This window comes from Glycine max, chromosome 8, assembly GCF_000004515.6.
Source record: "Glycine max cultivar Williams 82 chromosome 8, Glycine_max_v4.0, whole genome shotgun sequence".
Classification (NCBI taxonomy): Eukaryota; Viridiplantae; Streptophyta; class Magnoliopsida; order Fabales; family Fabaceae; genus Glycine; species Glycine max.
The window spans coordinates 47,053,666-47,069,179 of record NC_038244.2 but is presented as its reverse complement, the minus strand read 5'-3'; the positions used below and the strand labels follow the sequence as shown (position 1 = coordinate 47,069,179).

The 15,514-nt window shown below is 28.8% G+C and overlaps 2 non-coding genes across 2 annotated transcripts; both read right to left on the bottom strand.

The window, feature by feature from the left end:
• Positions 1 to 4,326: 4,326 nt before the first annotated feature.
• On the bottom strand, positions 4,327 to 4,477 carry MIR5037A (microRNA MIR5037a). The gene has a single exon (NR_048821.1). It is a non-coding gene; the product is annotated as a microRNA MIR5037a (primary transcript).
• Positions 4,478 to 10,021: 5,544 nt separating this feature from the next.
• On the bottom strand, positions 10,022 to 10,127 carry MIR5037D (microRNA MIR5037d). Its single transcript, NR_048909.1, has one exon. It is a non-coding gene; the product is annotated as a microRNA MIR5037d (primary transcript).
• Between the last annotated feature and the right edge of the window lie 5,387 nt (positions 10,128 to 15,514).

Sequence of the window (15,514 nt, the reverse complement as noted above, 5' to 3'; positions counted from 1 at the left end):
ACATTATTGACATGCAGCTAATAACAAATAACATAGCTATTGAATGTGCCAAATAGTAAACACAGGAAAACTTATAACCCATAGCGGTAAACTTAGCAAGGCTGAATTTATGGAGAATGACCTGGGTTCAATTCCCACATAATGCATTTTTGATAGAGATAAAAAATTTTAAGTATTACTAAGTTTCAATCGAGAATTAATCTTAAAATTCGTCCAAAAAATCAAAGCTTATGGAATAGCTTAATCAGGATATTATGGAGGAACCTATAGCCTTAATTTTGATAGTACCAAATAAAATAAAATAAAACAGGAACACTTATATTAACTAAATATATGAATTTTTTGGGGGGATTAATGGAGGAATTAAATATATTAAGATCGATATAATAGAAAATGGTCACGTTAGTTTTTCAATATATATACTCACCCATGCAAGCATCGATCGAAACCTTGTTGCAGTGATGTTTGCATGGTCTCTAGGATTGATAAAACTATATATCCAAATATAAAGAATAAAGCCTTCAGTAACCCTTTCGGGCGACCGCTACTCCATGTTTCTTTGAATTGAATCGATATGAAACATAGTGCGGCGGAAGCCTTTGAGGGTTTCAGAAGACAGTTTCTCTACAACAGCCAATTAAATGTTTCAATGGAGGCCTTGAGAGAAATTGGAAACTTCTCCCTTAGGAACCATTCACATAATTTATTACCACATTACGGAAACTAAGGTTTAGTGGCCTTATATATAGTGAAGGTTTGTCCCTTCGCCTCATGATAAAAAACGACCAAAAAGAATCATATTTTCCCCATGCATTTAGTGGTGTTCCCTGTCCTTTAAAATGGATCGAATTCCATGTCTAAAACTACCATAATAATATTAAAATTCCTATTTTTTCAGATAAGGTTCTTTCTCTAATCCAGAAATAGCAACAACAAAAAATGTACAAATACGAAAACATATGAAAAAGCATAATGATCGAATTACTGTTTTTAATTAGTGAGAGGCAATGCATGCATGTGAAGGATTGTTTGTTTCTCGGAATCGAATTAAGTTCTAGCTTGTTGACATCGTTGGAAACAGAGAATATAGAAAAGATATATGGAATCTATATCAGAGATAGTTGTGTCCAGAATTTCCAAATTATGCTGTGGAAGATTAACTAGCCTCCAGGATTGGATGTGAGCATCGCAATTTAATTAGAATCTCTCAAAGTGTAATAGCCTAATAGGCCACTGTTCACTTTAGAGAAGACTTAAAGAGTCAAATTAAAAAATTGTTAGTTACTTTCACTTTACATTTATTCTGCATAATGTTTCTGGTGTATGTAATTTTTCATATGGCATTCATCATTCCAAATTAAAAGATGCAAACTATTGTTGATTACATTTTCAATTTATTACTTGACTTGTGTTATCGGAACTTTTAAAATTCTTTTACTTAGATTATAAATCGAATAATATATATTAGATAAAATTACTTTATTGTATGAAACTAGGCAACATAAAAAAAATTCAAGTATAATTTTAGTTAGTATTAATTATATTATTGCTTTATATATAACTTTTTTTACAGCATTGCTTTATAAATTTATTATATTCTAGTTTAAATAATTATTTTATGTATATACACAACACTCATTTTCAAATATTTTATTTAATACGAAACAGTTTAAAATTTAGTCTTTCTGGGTGCAATCGTTCCACTATTTGTGCATTTAAACCAGAGTGTTGACATGAGATTTTGGCGTAGGTCCTAATTTTTAATTGTTTGATAGGGTCTTCATATAAATAAGTACTATTAAATAAAAAGAAATACATTTATATATATCTTTAAAATATAAAAGGCATTCAATACCTACATAATTGTGGAAAGCAATAAAGGCACCACAACCTAATACATTTATTACAATTATGACAACTATTATACTACTGTTAGGATAGGGTGCAAGAGGCTAAAATATATCATAAAATTAAAGTGGTTTAAAAATTATATAAATTAGAGTTGATATTTATATTATTATTTTTATTATAAATAATTAGAAATTGATGTATGAATAAATAGTATCCATTGATTAGCATCAATTAGTTTTATATAAATGTATCTTTCTTTTAAGAAATCAATTAATGGAAAATGAATAAAATTTATATTATTTCCTTTTTTATCTTTTTTATTGTTTTTTTATAGTCTTTAATGGTGTTTTTCTTAGGAGTAGAGTAATATAGTTTTCTGCTCACATTGTGAAAGGAATGCAAGAAATTTTAATTGTTAATATGAAATTAATTAACAGTTGATATTAGTTACGCATGCACAACAAATTATAAATGTGTTAAAATATTAATATTTTAGCTGATTTTTTTCATTTAATTATTAATGAAATTGCTTACCTTATTTACTCTTACTCATTTAGATGAGTTAAAACTAAGATCATTTCCATCTTCCAGTAGATGTGAAGATGGTGACCCGTAGTGACAATGGTAGGGATGTGAAACAAATTATTCATTCTTTGGGGTTATAATTAAAATTTTCAAAAGCTTTCTACCTAAATACTTTTAAATGTTCAACTAGTCCATTTTAACCTTCTATTATTTTTTATTTAATATATTAACAATGATCCTTAACTATAATAAACTGTTTAAAATGATAACAAATTTCACCTTTTCTTTAAATTTAATTTTTTTTCCGCCAAACAATAATTCTACCTATTTTGTTTATTGTTTACATTAAAATTAAATTATTCTGACTTACTGCCTCCGGTATTAAATATAAAAAAGATTATTTATTGGTCAAGAAAATTCTAATTAGCTTTACCTTATTTAATGTTACTATTTTATTTGATTGAGATGTTAGTTTCAATGATTATTTTTGTTTCAATGAATGTTAATTAAGTTAAAAAATAATTTTTAATTGAAATTGATACAATTAATTATGATTAACTAATTTTATTAATTAGTGGAAGATAATTTTCTTATATTTAAAACAGGAGAAAATATGCTTTACTGTTTTAGTAAAACTTAAATTCAATATCTTTAAAACTATACTTTTTGCAAATCAAAATTGACATTTCATCTTTTTAGGAGACATATTTCATCTTAATAACTATTAATTTTTTAATCACTATTTAAATTCAGCTGTAATAAATTAACAAGATTAACCATACTAATTTTAATTTTAAAAAGTTAGAATTTATTTATTTTGAAGTTTTTTTCGTAATTTTTTAAGTTAGAAAGATTTTTTTTTTGTATAATTATTTTATACAATTGAATATACTTGAAATTTGAGATTCAAGTTGATCTAATTACGTATTTTATATTATAAATTTATAGCAACTTTTTTAGTATAGACACACACACGAAAGATTTGATTTTGTGAGAATAACATATACATTTAAATACCCATGGAACTGTATAAAAAATACATGGAAAAAATGAATTCCACCTAAAATGTAAGACTGGCTGACTAGTTGCTTGTTTGAGTGTTTCCTATCCAATGCTAAGGAACTCCGATGACACTAATAAAGATTTACACAGGCACATTACGTAGTAACATACCCATTCAGGTAAAGCTGATCTCACCCGTATCTTTGACCTCGTATAGTTAATACATGTTGTGCTGATCGAGTTGAAAGTTGAAATTGGAACCAGAACAGGCAAGATACTCTTATACATGGACGCCGAATAAAGAAAGGAAACATGTCAAAGAAGAGTGATTCACTAAGCTTTGACTGCAACTTGTTACTCATCCATTACCAAAAAAAATAAGTTCGGCATCTAATTATAACTTTCCAAAGGCTAGCTTATATCCTGTCTATAAAATTGTATTGCATTAATAACAAGTCAAAACATTACATTACATGTTTCTGATGAGAGGTCCAAAGAGATGTTATAAGGGTACATTCTTAATTTGAAGTTGGTGGCTGGTGCCGTTGGTATCTTTCTTATATAATCCTAGAACAATAATCTTTCAAATTCGATCAGAAGGAAAATTTATGAATATTGACCTTAATCCTAACCAGAAATGTCACTCAGCAAACAATGAAGCGTGATGAGAGTTGAGAATGCTGTCTTTTTGTCTTGTTTCTAGAATAAAAGCAACAGACTTCAAAATTGGTAGCAAAAAAATCCCCAGTAATTATATATAGAGCTGGAAACTGAACTCTGGAGTTTACATTTAGCTGCAAGAATGAAGTTGAGCAGGAACTCCAATATAACTGCAACAGAACAAAATGATAAAAATTGATTCAAATTAAATAGTCATGTATACAGTCACAATTATATTTTGTTCAAAAATATTGTAGAAATTTCAGATGATAAAAACATGAGCAGTACTTGCCTTTAATGGACCTCCAGGCATCCACTACTACTTGTTTCAGGATATATTAAACCGACAGAAACATGCAGTAGTGGAAGCCTTTGAGGCCACTAAAAAGCATGCTCTATGTACAACTTCATGCATAGACCTATAAGAAACTTGTTTATTTCTCGGCCAATTACACCTTATACCTTAATCTGAAAGGCTGCATGTGTAGTAGTCCATATTTATAGTGTGATAAGGCACGTGATGAAAATGAATCACAATTTGCCAAAGAAAATTCTCTTACTCTCTTTGCTGATCAGGTTTGATTCGCCAAATTTAAGATATGATTACTTTTTGGATAGCGAATAATGAACTTCAATGTCTCCAGAAACCCTCATTGTTTAAAATGACAGCTCAACTAAATTCCACAAAGATAGAGATATATAGTGCTCGTTTACTTCTAATTGAATGTTGCCACAAAAGGGAAAATGGCATCTTCTGCATGAAATTTTCTCTCCATTGTACACAACTCGTGGAGAATAGATTAAAAAAATGACTTCAACGAGAAAAGGAATATTACAAATAGAAGCCGTTCATCCAAAATGCCCACATAAGTCAAAACAGATTGAAGATAATTACAAAATGCCACCAATTGTATAACTTTGCAGATCCGATTCATGAAATGATTTGATAATGGACCATTTAGCAGACCACAGTGACAAGCCATGAGTCAACATTAAAGAGAATCAAATAAGCAGGTATCAATAGTCAGTACCAGCAATATTAGGGTTTTCCAAACCAAATTTAGTTAAATAATATATATATATATATATATATATATATATATATATATATATATATATATAAAGGTAAACGTGATACATATTATAAGATAGTTCACCAAGAAAATTATAAACAAACTCTATAAGCAGGGTTTTGATTTTGAAGCTCTTAAGATAAAGTTTACCTAAATTACCCTATGTGAGATAATATATCATTGTCCGACCAGCATGGTCCATGTAAGCATGTGATAGTTTTGGGTTCCTTTATTTTTCTTAATTTTGGTATGCATCAACACCATATCTTTTTGCATCTCTCTATATTGTAGTGGCTGACTTTTTGGTACACCTTCTGGCTTTTGCTGAATTAAGTGTAAAAAGAATATAAGTCTGACCAACGCATGAAAATTAAATAGAGATCGAGTGATAGATTTATGAGCAACTTGTTTTTTTGGTATCTACTTTAATTAGGTTTTATATCCTTAATTTGGTGATATCTTGAGGTGTCCTTTGAAGATTAATCATCAATCCAAAATTTTGTCACACTTAAAATTTATTAACGTTTTATAATACATTATCTGAATTCAGATATATCTTCCCCCAACCTAATATATGTGTTGCTAATAAGTCACCCATTCAATCAAAAATAGCTACTTCGCTGTCATTTGTTTACCATGTTTTATTCGTTTGAAAAATTAGAATATGTTAAAATATGTATTTTTTATTTTTATTATTTAATTAAAAAGGTGATATGAAAATAGTGTATTGCATTTTATATATTTTATTTATATAAATGATTTCCATTTTAAATTCTTTTCATGTTATTTTTTCTTTTGAAATTTTTATTTAGATCACAATTAAAATTAGATTAATTTTTTTTAATAAAGTCTTTGAACTATTAGTTTTTATTTATAGAAAATGAAAATAAAATCTTATTTAGATAGAGTAAATTAAAAATCGAAATCTCTACTACTTGAAGTCTTAAATAAACCAACAAATGTCGGTTCTTTTCCTATGCTTTGATTTGCTACGACCATCTTGGCCCCGTTTCAACTTTTTATGAAGCCAAAGGTCAGATGCTGTAGGATTCTCTTAATCCACACCATTCTTTGAGTTTGAGGCAACATATTTAATTAAAAAAAAGAATTGATCTAGCTTCTTCAAGTTCAAGCGTAAAACTTGATATATATTTATATTAATTTAATAATTTCTGTACAAACGTAAAAAATTCATTCTAATTATTTATATTATTTAATAATCTCTTATAAGTTTTCAATTTCAAAATGTTTTAATATAAATTAATAATTTTTCAAACTGTGAAAAATATGTTTTGCAGTGCAATTAGCTAGCTATACAAGTTTGTAGATAGTTCAAAAATATAGAGATTGATCTGGATCACGCATGATTTAATTTAGACCATATAATATATATTTTTCATGTGAAGACTATAGACACATGGTATTCCCAAAAGTCTAATAATATTAGTCGGATCAATAAATGGTAAAATGAACTCTGGAGTTTAATCATGTAATTAATTTGTTGCAAGTGTAATATCGCAGTTGAGATTTGAACTGCAATGCAATAACACATCACCAATTCAAACACTCACACTCACATTATCACTCACAAGGATGACAAAAATACATGAGGAGTTCCTTTGGTGAACCCCAACAGCTTTCACGCACGCCTTCATGTTTATCGATAATGAATCGATAAAAAATGAAATATTGAAAGTATTTGAGGGTCACTAGCTAAAAGCATCCTCTATTCAAACTTGTGATATTCTTAGCCATGCACTTCATTACTAAGATAGATATAGATAGATAGTGATTATGAAAATAAAGCACTATTTACTGAAGAATAGTTAATTGTGTTTCCTAGCTAAATTCTCTTACTTTCTCTGTTTGTGATTCTGATTCGCCACATTTAGATGTGTTTACTTTTCTATATCACGAATCATATATGGCCCCAGAACCTACTTTGTTCAGAATTACAGTTCAGCCCAGTTCCACCAATGCAAAGATGGTGCTTGTTTGTTTCTAACAGAATGTTACCAAAGTGGCAACATGACATCTTTTGCATGAATTATTATTCTTATCTGCAGTTGACAATCAATAGCTGAGAAAATGTGCATTTGACTTAATATATATTAATTTGCAACTTGATGATTCGATTTGGTTATGCAGAAAGCTAGTTTTCCACGAATTTATAAAGTATAGATTAAAAAGTAACTTTATATATATAAAGGAATATTATACGCAGAAGGGCTTCAAAAAGAAATTCAAGAAAAGTCAAAACTAATTAAAAATATTTACATTATGCCACTAAAACAGTAGTTCCATTTCTTGCAAGGATTAATCATTATTGTACGGATTATGTATCCCCACCCCTCCCCGATTAGTTGGACTGATTTCAATTCAATTTACACAAGAAATTCCCATCCCATGACCATGATTCCACTTTAATGAAGTCCTAAAACATCTAGCTTTCATTCATCTCTTTTATGGATATATAACATAAAATCGTTTATACATCTTTAATTTACTTAAGAACTTAAATTTCTGAGATTGTTAATTGGTCACATATATCTATTAACCGACTTCGGTCTCACAAGTCTAGTTTAGAAATATTGTTGCTTTCGAAGGCTCGTGTTTTTTTTAACAAGAGAAATCATACATTGAGATTTTGTTCTTTCGTCACATAAATTTTTTTTTTATGTTACTTTATAACAATATTACTTCTATGCCTAAATATTTATCCCTCACATCTACTGTTTATGGGGGGAATATCAAAATCAATTTCAATTCTTTATCTTTCTTATCCAAAAATTATAGCTACAAAGAGAAGAGATTAAAATCTATAGTAAAACTAGTATATGTTCCTCTATGCACGCATTATTATTGATATTTATATTATACATGTATAAAAATAGTTTGTATATATAATATATATTCCAATTATAACTTGATAATTAAATTATTTAAATTTATTGTAATAAAATTTTATAAATGTATAAATGTTTTAGCGTGATAAAATAAGTTATATACTATTCTTTTATCAATATTATTTTTTAATCAATGAATACTGATATAATGTAATTATTCTTAAATCATTTTAAATTCCTCATCAATTTTAAGATTTGTGGAACCATATAACAAAAATTGAGCACATAAATTTTCATGTAATTTGCAAAGAAGTTTTTAATTTTTGTAATTTTAAACATCATTTAAGCAGCAAAAAACTATTTCCTTCATTTCATTACAATTGTCGTCCTAAGTTATTTTGACAAATATCAAGAAAAATCAATAATAGAAAAAAGAGAATAACAATTTTATAAAATTAACATTATTATCATTATTTTATTTTTTTTGTTGTTTTAACTCATATAATTAATATTATATGGGATATAAGTGAGAAAAAAGTAATTAGTATTATATTAAAAAATTTAAATGATAATTATCTTGAAATATTTTTTTCTTATATGATCATTATTATGAGATGAAAGAAGTATCACTTTATTAATTACACATGTGAAAATGTGCTCGAATGCAACAACAAAAGCACAAAACTATTACAAATATCATCACATGCATTAGGTGTGAGGATAATCATCAAAACCACAAAGCTATCAAAACTTCATATATCATCCTTGCTTCTTCTCTTTTTCTTTACAAAGTCACAATGGCTAAGCATTTGAGGTAAGAAGGGACCTTAATCTTTGCACCCAAAGCAACATCATATCCTTTCTTTAATTTCCCTCTCATTCTTTTGAAGACAAGGATCATTTTTTATTGATTTAATTCTCATCGCTACTGACATGATATCCAATGGTAATGGCGGCAACAACGGTGGATATCATATTAGTAACGACGACGATAATCATAACGACGATCACGATATTGGTGGTGAAAGTAATGATGACAATAGTGATGGTTGACGGTGGTTGCGGACAACCATGATAGCTATGACGAAAACAATCATGATTATGATAGTGGTGGGTCATGATGGTGATATGTTTGAGATATTTTAGAATAATATAAATTAAATCCTTAAGATATTTGATATTTGATTTCCGATCTAGTAAAAGATTTTACCGTTAAATAAAGTTTTAATTTGAACTTAAAATGTTTTAATTTTGATCTTTCGTTTTAATCAAATAGTTAAGATTGATCACTCTCATTCTCCCATAAAATAATCATTCTTAAATGATAGCTATATATATTAATTCCTTCAATGAACCATCATGTTACTAGAATCAACCCACAAAGTGCCTTCTCACATTTCTTTGAGCAAGCCCTTGTGATTAGATCAAGTAAGTGATACCCAAGTTATTCTTTCTCGTATTAGATATGTTCCCCCATTATACAAGGAAATAACATGAGTCATGTGTTCCCTTTAGAATATCCTAGAACGGCAGAACACACATTTCAAATGAATTGATAATAAATTATCTTCAAGCTAATCTCTGAAGGTTATCTGTGACCAGAACAAAGATGATTCACCTAATTTTATATATATGCCAATTAATTTTAGTATGTAAAATAGAAAGAAAAAAAATGTGCTAATAACACACTCTTTAATACATTATCTCTTATTAGTTAAAATTTATTAAAAATTATAAAAACATATGTTAGGTTCATTATATAAGGATGAACTTACGAAATTTTATAATTTACAATAAATTTTAATTAATAATAAATAGACTGTGTTGTGTTGCTAACATTTCTCAGTAGAAAATTAGATACTATCTAAGTTTTTTTTTATTTATATAATCTTTCTTATTTCTGGAATAAAAGCAGCGGACTTCAAAAGTAGTTGCAATTTGCAAACAAACTAAAACCGAAGTAGAGATTGGAACTCCAATATATAACTGCAAATGCAATGACATATGACGAATTCAAACAGTCACAGTATTTGGCCCACAAGGATGATCAAAATATATATGAGTAGTTCCTTTAGTTAACCTTCATAGGCTCCCGCACCTTCATGTTTCTCGATATTGAATCGATCGTAAAATGAAGTAGTGGAAGCCTTTGAGGGTCACCAAAAGACTATCCAAACTAGCTTGTTATATTCTCAGCCATGCACTTCCTATAATTTATAATATGAATGGCTATAGGCTATATATAGAGAGTAGAGTGATCATGAAAATAAACCACTATTAACTGAAGAATGATAGCTAATTGAGTTCCATGGTTAAATTCTCTTACTTTCTCTGTTTATGGTTCTGATTCGTCAAATTTAGATATGATCACTTTTTTTATCACGAATCACGAATAATAAATTTGTATGGCCCAATATTCTTCTTTCTTCAGAACTACAGTTCTGCCCAGTTCCACTAATGCAGAGAAGGTGCTTGTTTACTTCTAATTACATAATGTTACCAAAATGGCAGTATGCAGAAAGCTAGTTTTCCACAAATTTATATAAAAGAGTCACTTTATATAGAAAAGGAATATTATAAACAAAAGAAATTGATACCGCAAAGAAAAGTCAAAACCAATTAAAAGTAATTTCAATATGCCACTAAAAGAGTAGTTCCATTTCCATTTCGCGCAAAAAAATTGAAAATGTGACGTATTCCATTAGAACAAACAATGGTTAAGGCATGTTACTTATGCTAGCTAGAGGGAATGTATCTATTTTTCTTGGTAAACCATTGCCTAAGACTCCAACTCAATCTTCTTTGTAGCTTCCACCATCATTTAGAATGTGTTTGGATGACGAAATTTAAAATTCTGAAAAATTTTAAATTTTAAGAATTTGAAATATTTCAATTGAAATTCTTTTATTTTCAAAATTTTGTGTTTGGATAAAAAAAATTAAAATTGTGAGAGTGAAAGAAAATGAATGCAAATAGAAGAGAAGATATGTTTGATGTGCTTCCAAAGAGAAGAATACTGATACGACAGGGAAAGTCACACGAAAACCAAGATACAGCGGCGTACATCACCACATCCGACCACAACATTCAGTCAACGATGTAAGGTTTGACCCAAGCCTTCCGCACCGGCAAGCACCTCCGTCACGTGATGGATAGCGACGATTGCTCCCCTGACTGACGAATGCAGTTCTACATGTCCCCTATGCCCACACCTGATCGATGTTTCACGAGCTTAGACGCTATTTCTTGAAGAAGAGGATCATCAGCGTGAGGGAAGAATTGCGAGTTCGAGAACAGAATTTCAAAAACTTTCAGTTGAAGAGAGGATGGAGGTTACAAAGGAAATAGACAAACATTTTAGAAGATTCTTCTATCAAGAAGAAAATTTCAATTTTTTACCTTTTAGAAGGAAATTGAAATTTCACATTTTTAGTTGCTTAAAATTTTGTTTTAAAATTCCAAATATTTAAATTCTTCATAAAAAACATTCAAACAATGAATTTTAGATTAAAGAAAATTAAATTCTCTGATAAATTACTTTCCTCAGTTAGAATTCTCTATCCAAATGCATTCTTAGGGTATTATTTCCTACGCTCTCACTTTTGTTTGCTGCACTTATCTTTCTATTTTAAAAAGTCCATTATAAAATATAAATTTTCATTTTAGAATAGATTTTCTGAAATGCAATAAGAAGTGCAGCAAACAATTAAAGGAATGTAAGAAATAAATGTCCATCTTTCATTGAACCAAACACCCATACAGCTAACAGGCCTTTTTTTTCCTTTTTCGGTCTACCAAAGCCCAATATTAAACCATCTAAGATCTAATAAAGGACATGGAGCCTATTTATATTTCACTATTGCAGCAGGGTGTAGCCCACAACTTACTGGAGTTCTCTGCATTCAAAGTCCATGTATATTTATCGACTTATATTTTTTTCTCTTTTTACTATGGTCGCATTGATGTTTAAATTTATGACTTCATGCATATTAATTAATAAAGGATTTGGTGGAATTGAATGAAAGTGATTTGGGATGAAAGTTTTGAATTAAATTAAAGTGTAAATGTGAGTTTCACTTCATTTTATATTTATTTTTAGTCCATTTTCGCTGCAAACAAATGGGGACTAAATCTCTCACCATTAGGCCGACTCACGGGTCCAAAAATTCAAATATCTAAGAGAGTTTTTTGCCTTACTAAAATATCTAAGACTATTTTATTGTTTATTTCATTCATTTTCAATCTATTTTCGCTGCAAACAAATGGGGACTAAATCTCTCCCCATTAGGCCAGCTCATGGGTCCAAAAATTCAAATACTAAGAGAGTGTTTTGCCTTACCAAATTATCTAAGACTAAGGCTAGGTTTTGCAAAATTAGCTTAAAAATTAGCTGGAAGCTGGAAAACTAACCTATTAAATTAGAAGTGTTCAGTAAAACTAACTAGTTAAGTAGGTAAAAAGTGTAAAATAAAAAAATTTAATAAAATCATGATTTATTTTAAAAAGTAACAAAAAATGAATAAATATATCAATGATAAAAAGTGAAGAAAATATAAAAAGTTAGAAATTAGAAGCTAGTGTTTTAAAAAATGTTTTTTTAAGTAACATTTCGAAAAATGCCAGAAGCTACTGAAAATATACTAAAATAAAATTTACTTACCGAACCGCCAAATGAGTTTTCTAATTAGTAAAAAAAGTTAAAATCTAATTGAAATATCTCATAAAAATAATATAAAGATTTAATGAGTTAAGTAGGTGAGAAAATTATTTTATGGCTTGAAAGTCTAATAGTGACTGGTGAGTGTCTGAAGGGGTATAACATGGGTTATTTAAAACGACTCCTTAAAGCTAGAACTTAATTTGTAACATGATGGTGAAACAAAAGGGTGTACCTTATTGATGAACAAGATGTCACATTCACTATAGAAGTGTATTACATCATCCGATCCACAAGTTGCAGAAAATCCCCTTCATGCTGGGTGGGTTCTATAAAAGGATTAGTTTTCTAAATCCCTATATATAATTTTTATTGTATATATACCCTCTTACGCGTGGCCCCGTGATGGCAACAACATGGTGCCTGAAGCACAACAACAATTGTGTTATTACAAATTATTCCTTTACTTTGTCCACCAATTCAGTTATCACTAAAATATCTATTATGTTATAACCAAATCGTGCGAATTCTGCTATCTATTATGTTATAACCAAATATAAATGTAGAAATTGGCAATGGAAATAGAGCAAGAGAAAGTTTATCATTTACCTTTACTTCCTTCTCGCATTCCTCTCCTTCTTTAGACTTTAGTAGTCTATCACCCCTTCACTACACCTCACATCGATATTATCCAATGCCTTATCTCAGCAGAATAATATCCCATGAATTCCTCCCCTAGCTATCCTCTTAACAAGGGAATTTAATTTCAGTAGTTTTGGAAGCCTTTGATATACGATATACTTATGGGAGTGGGATGGTTTAAATTTCTTGAAAACCGGGTTATTAAACTTAATTTGGCTTCAATTATATTTGAGTCTAATCAAATTGAGTCAAGTTTGTTTCAATTATATTTCATAAAAATTAATTTGGCTTCAAACTCCTCTTAAGTTTGAAACAAACTTTTTTTTCGTCTCAAACTTTATTGGTTTTAAGTAGACTGGATTCATATAGTTAGTTCAATTTTATTTAAAATTGTGATAATTATATTACAAAAAAAAAAATGCTAATACAATGAGTCAATGAGGATTGAGGAGGAACCTAAAAAATCTGAAAAAGTGAATAAAAGCAGTAATAGCTTGTTTAGCCAAAGCATCGGCGACTATCGGTCCATTACAACAAAATCTCTCTCTCTCTTCTCCAAGTGAATATAAGTGTCTATTGTGAAAGCAATAAAAAAGTCGTTATAATATCATATTATAATTTCTTATACATATTTCTTTATTAAAATTTATAAATTTATACGTACAATTAACAATTGATAGACTTTGGGAAACAAAATTGAATATGAAAATTAAGCCCCATATTTCTTCTTTTGGGTGTCCATAGTAACAAATGAATTATGAATTATTAAGAGTAGCTCTTGAATCCTTTTCTCCATTCCATATTGTTCTCCTAGGGCAATTAACTATAACTAGTGTGTTTATTTTCATACATAAATTGCTGGAAATACTAATTATATTTATCAAGAATTGTTTTGTGTATGGAAGATGGGCTGGTTTTGTCGGCCAGAAAAAGGACTGACTGGGACCCACTTGATGGTGATATTTACAAACACACCGCACCGACCCATGCAACGCCGTCGTTTCTGCGTTACTTGGGGGTGCTTTTGTCATTTTCTATTTATGTTGCTCATTCACGTGCGTCTTCGTCTTATTTAATTGCTTGCTTCCTCGTCAATAAAGCATGCATCTTTCTTTCACCTACGAAACCTTTTTCGGACACACACCATCACAATATTCATTTGTCATCTCGTAAAATATTTACAAGCTAAATTGCATTAACACTTTTTATAGCGTTAGAATATTTTTTTAAATCCATCAAATGACAACAAATTTAATTTTACTCTTAAGTCGGACGGCTCTTAAATTTTCACAATAACAACTTTCTTACTTTTGAATAAATCCATGTCAGTCAATTTGGATTAATCAAGATTTACTTTAACTTTTTTAATACAGAGACCTTAAAATTAAAAGAAAAATATCAAAGCTATTAATTAGCTATAGAATATTTGCAACCGACCAGAATGTAGAGTAAAATAACATTATATTTATGAAGCAGATCAGATATGCAACCAAATAATGCATGCCTAAATTCTCTTTATTTATTTATCTAAGTTAAAATAATCGTAACTTAATTATTAGCACCTTAATTTAAGAGATTTTATTTCTTTACGAATTAGATAGAAGGTTGGTCTAAAAACACTATTAAAAGCAGCACCAATTCTTAATTCAGTTTTAAAATTTATATATTAAAAATATTCTATTATAAAGGCTACAACTTATATATATATATATATATATATATATATATATATATATATATATATATATATATATATATTATATTTCATCAAACGAGATTAGTTTTCCACACACGGCCGGAAATAGACGTTAAAAAAATGTTATTTGAAGAAGTAATCAATTTTCCTATTCACCATACGAAAAAGAGAGGGAGGGGAAACTAGTAAAATGAACAAAGTTTAATTGCTGTGCTATAATTTTTCTAGCATTTTTTTAATTAAAATTGGGATCTAATTTTAATGGCTTGTATCAATCTTCAATATCATTTTTAATGAATGAGCGAGTATTTTTTTTCACCATTAGGACGTTTAATACGGAAAAAGTTTTTAGTTTATCTAAAAAAAGGAAAAGTTTGTAGTATTATGAAGATTTTAAATTGAGAATCTTTTTTTCTACAGTTTAGTATGTATTTTAACAAATAACATTTCCATTAAAAAAAATATTTTTTAGGAATTTTTAAGCCAAGTTGCCATGAAATTGTTACTAATGAAGGTGCAAATTTAACTTTCTCAAGTTAAAATATTTCCTTTTGAAAGATAT